Source organism: Thermobia domestica, chromosome 7 (genome assembly GCF_964235325.1).
Source record: "Thermobia domestica chromosome 7, izTheDome1.hap1.1, whole genome shotgun sequence".
In the NCBI taxonomy this organism is placed as follows: domain Eukaryota; kingdom Metazoa; phylum Arthropoda; class Insecta; order Zygentoma; family Lepismatidae; genus Thermobia; species Thermobia domestica.
Window position 1 is genome coordinate 25,680,820 of NC_137460.1, and position 4,984 is coordinate 25,685,803.

General features: G+C 32.7%; 1 non-coding gene across 1 annotated transcript; it reads left to right on the plus strand.

Moving 5' to 3' along the window:
• The first annotated feature begins 327 nt into the window (after nt 1-327).
• TRNAW-CCA (transfer RNA tryptophan (anticodon CCA)) lies at nt 328-399 on the plus strand. Its single transcript has one exon. It is a non-coding gene; the product is annotated as a tRNA-Trp (tRNA).
• Nucleotides 400-4,984: the final 4,585 nt, after the last annotated feature.

Here is a 4,984-nt window from a genome sequence, read left to right on the forward strand (position 1 = left end):
AGGTAAAAGTGTAATTCCTGTTTGTGAACGCTCCCAAGTGGTGGGTGACACGAATTAAACTATGGAATCACAGTGGAAAACATCCGCGACAAAACAAACGCTTTGTAATTTCATTTAACTATAAGCAGTATGGCCTTCGAATAATGTTTAGTGTAGGTTTTCTTTTTATTAAATTATTTTGACACATATCCCAATGTTGCCAAGTTCTCTATCTCAATCATTCCAAAGTTTGTCTTACACCAAATTGACTGAACATCACACGTTACGAGTTGCATCATCTTCTTTCTATTCGCAATGTATATGGATAAATTAAAAGCGTACATATAAGACCTCGTGGCGCAACGGTAGCGCGTCTGACTCCAGATCAGAAGGTTGCGTGTTCAAATCACGTCGGGGTCAATCACCTGTTTTTTTTTTTTTTCAAATGAAAAATTATGAAGTTAATTTCATGAAATAACTTTATCATTATCATTTTACTATCAAACTTCAAGATCAATGTATTTAGCCCTGTTAGCTACAATGTCCCTTTTTCGCACAGGAAAAATACGTTTATGGAAAATAGCCTCTCTTTTGCCCCCTCGGTATTATTATCAACTTTAGGCCTCTCTAGGTTACCTTACACCAGGGGCATGCCCATGGGGGTCTATCGGGTCCGAACTTCCCCCCCGAAACTTCCTAACTCAACAAACATTTATACACTTTCTTATACTAATAAAACTGTATTTGTTTTAACAGGGAAATGATTAATGTAACATTAAAATTTGATCATACACTTTATCTGTACTCTTTCTCATAAAAACAATCTAGTTCTATTGTTTTTTCCTTTGAATTCTGATAGCTGTTCATCCCGATGTATGTATTATACGTAAAACTACAGCCCAAACCATATCTATATCAAACTTTTAACTTCACGTTTTCATTCAATTGTTTAGGGGTAGATTTTCAATTTTCTTCTTACCCTCCAAAATAAAGATATAGCTTACTGTAAGGTGAAAATTGAAAATTATCATCTATATATTGAAATTCTCGGTTTATATGTTTGTCTCCTATCCTTTCGATAATGAGATCTCAAAAACCGTCCACAAGTGCTAGAAATGTGTCGTTTTTGCTGGTCGATTCCAAATTTTGTGCACATTATCCAATTCTAATTGAATATTTAAAAAAAAAAACATGGCTGTTATTTCTTCATTATATTTTTTAAGACTACACTAGAAGTGTTGAAATTTAAAAAAAACATATCCTGTAAGTTATACATTCTAACACAACATTATTGTACACAGGGGTTGTATATCACTCAGGCGTTTCTTTTATAGGCTAATGATAATGAAAAACGGATAACCGTTTCTTCAGTATAACAAGTAAGATGAATCTTTATTGTTTGGAGTGTTTTGCCCAATGAACACCTATATCACTGACATTATATTGTAATTAACTGTGTGTGTAATGTATTTGTTTGTAATTAACTGTGTGTGTAATGTATTTGTTTATTATATACTGCATGCTACAAGAAAGAAAACACTTGTCATACATGATTTAGAAACTTCAACCGCAAATAGGCTCAAATCTTGCAAACGGTGCGAGATATTGAAAAAAGAATTTTTTAAAAATCTCCCCTTTATGGCACCCCTTGCCGATTGTTATCAAGGCGTCTTTCACTTGTGTCTGTAAAGGGTCATATACACATGTTATGATGAATGACAAGAAGATTCATACTCATATATGAATGATATGCTGTGTAGAGAGCGCAAGTTCAGCTAGTAGAAAAAAAAAATATTCTAACATAAAAAAAAAAAAAAGTCACACATCAACATTTAACTAACATATACAATGTATGGTAAGCTATAAATAATTTCTCTGAGCAAAATTCAGAAAGGATAGATTACTACTGGAGTGAATGTTATTACTTTTTACCCCGACGATTTTCTTAAAAACAATTTTGGTTATTTTGTTTATATTTCGTAAATAAATATTTCATTATAAAGCTTAGGCTCTACAATGTGGAATAGGGTATGAATCATTGCTCTTGAAAAGAAAATCTATAAGGCATTAAAAAAAAAAAAAAAACTAAGTTTTCGGAAATCTCTCATCATAATTTTCCTCATATTTCATAAATAAATATTTTAGTATTAATTGAAGCGTGACATGGTCTAACTTTTAAATAATTGGAGCGAGGAAATTTAGTTCAGTGACTCGTACCTTTTATTTATGTTGTTATATAGAACAACACAACAAACTTTCAGAGTCCAATGAAAACGTTGTTTATAAATATGAGGACCGTTTTTTTTTTGTTTTTTTTTTCAAAACTTGATAGAGAAAATTTTGAGAAACGGAGGTTTGCTTTTTGTGCTACCAAACGTGCTGTGAAATCAGAATTGACAGATATCGAAATGTGTCATGTGTATACAATACTAAATCATGAACGTTTTGTCAAAACTCGATAGAGCTTATATACAGTCCGCAGAAAAAAAAAACTGCAACATGAGCATTTAAGTTTATTGTGAAACGACGAAGTCTTTTGCTCCAAAATAAATGTGATGGGGAGGACGCCGAGGTTTCTCTGGCGTGATTCGTTCCACTTATACGTTATGTTGATTCCTTGCGCTGTTAGGCGTAGTTTCACAATAAACTTACATGCTCATGTTGCAGGTTTTTTGCTGCGGACTGTACAATAAGAACAAAAATGTAATTGTTGTAAAGAAAAAGATGTTTTGTGCTCTATCGAGTTTTGAAAAAACGCTCCTCATATGTAACATAATAAATGCATAGTATATAATACATAGCACAGGTTCCTCATTAGAAACGTTTGTCATAATAGCCTATAGATATTTTCCTTATAAGACAATTGTGTACTTTTTATTTATGTTAGTATATAGCGCAACACAGGAAACCTTCTGGGCCCAATGACAACGTTGTTTATGCAATACGTCCCATAATAAATACATACAGTAGTAATAGTACATAGCACGGTTGCCTTATTAACATTTGTCATATAGCCTATAGGTATTTTTCTTATAAGACAGTTCTTCGATAAACTCTGTTTGTGCTCTTGAGATGGTAGCTAATGGACAGTACTAATTCTTCATATGGGAAACTTGTAAAGCTTATTGGATTTTGCTTTCTGATTACGAAATAGGCTAACTCACTTTTATCTACCAATTTAAAAAAGTTCGTAACTGAATTCTCCTATGTCTGCCTCTGTGTGTGTCTGTTATTCGCGGATTCTCCATTCAATAGAAAATCAAACACTATCTGAAAGAAGTTGCGGCATTTTTCACATGTCACTCTTACCGTTCCCGAGATATTGGTCAGAAAGTTTGCGATTTCGGGAGATTTAAGGAGCCATATCTCTGGTACCGTCAGTCATAGGAAGATGATATTGGTGTTGATCAATACCTAAGAGGATGGCAAACAATTTGGTACCAAATAGTAACCGATGGCCACTGGTTATATCTGTATTTTCAGTATATATAGGTCTGCGGTGATAAAAAGTGACAGCTCAACATAGCTAATTCAATAGATTCCCTAATACGTAGGTTCGAAATGTGTAAGTGTATTTATTATCTACTGAATTTAATCAAATAAATTTCATTTAAATTTCGAAAAAAAAAAAAAAACATCTTTTTAAGTTCGTTCTGGCAATGCTCTACGAGTATTCTCAACTGGTTTTATTTTGTTTTATTTATTTTTACTTTAAGGGGATTGAAAACAAAACACTGAATTTAATTTTAAAAAAATCATTTTTTCCGAAGAATACAACATTATTGTATTTCCTTGTTTGTCTTAAAGTAATCAATACAATGTTGTGAAAGTTGTTATAATGTTGGGGTATGCATCTCTCTTCCACTAATTGCGCTCATGATTTAAAATAATTTAAAGAATTTGACTTATTACCTGACTGATGACGATAATACCAAAAAGATTACCTGTGTGCGTTGCTACCTGGCAACACTGACTCAAGGTGTGCCTGCCTCTAAACCAAGGGCGGGCGGGTTTCGTGTGAGCACGTAAAAAGAGAATTGGCGTTGTTTCATAGGAGAGTAACTTGTTTTACTGCAGATCAGTCAATTTGGGCGTTTCCTCCGGCATACCCTCATGGCCAATCACTCAAGACTCCGGCTACAAAATTTTCTTCTTCTTCTTCTTTTTTATATTTATTTCTTTTTTAAATTCTTCTCTTCTACTAGTTTCAGTTCTGTTCTCAAAGCTCTCTCTCTCTTCCTGTAAGCAAAGAATCTGTAAACATAATTTTAAAACGTATATGGAATAAATAAAGGAATAAAAAAAACAAAGAATTTTTGCTTGTACTTTTAATTCATCATAACACAATCTTTTTTAGTTCTGGAATCTTTTTTTTTTTTTTTTTTTTTTGTTGAACCTAGTACTGTACTTATTAAGTTTATAGGGTATTGTTTTTTTAATAGGAATTGTTTTTTGATAAAGAGTTTTTTTTTTTTTTTAAGCTGTACGTATACGGATAGACATTTTTCATCAAACTAAGGTGAAAATGGAAATCAACTGTGGATGAAGAAACCCTTGTTGAAACTTCTAAAGTAAGTACTTTCTGCGTGTGATTGTGAGTTCTTTTTTGACACCAAAAACAAATATAACAATCTAGATTTTATTATTGTTATACCTATTATTATTAATAATGATACTACGATTGGACTGGCTGGAAGATTTATAGTTTATCGTCTGTAGTCATCACCGAGATGGCTATACAACAAGGGCGTCATTTAGGGGTGGCAAATATGTCTCCCTGAATTATAACGTACTGATAAAAAACGTGAAAGTTTACATATGGTAGACGGGGATAATGGGAATTTAACGGGAAATGATGATCACCAAAATTTCTCAGAAACTACATACACAAATTCGTTTCTGACACTTGCTACTCTGTGGCCATAATAACCTTAAGCGCTGTAGCTAATAAGGATATTCTCATTCAGTGGAGGAAGTTATTCAAGATAGTTTTTTTTTTTTTTTT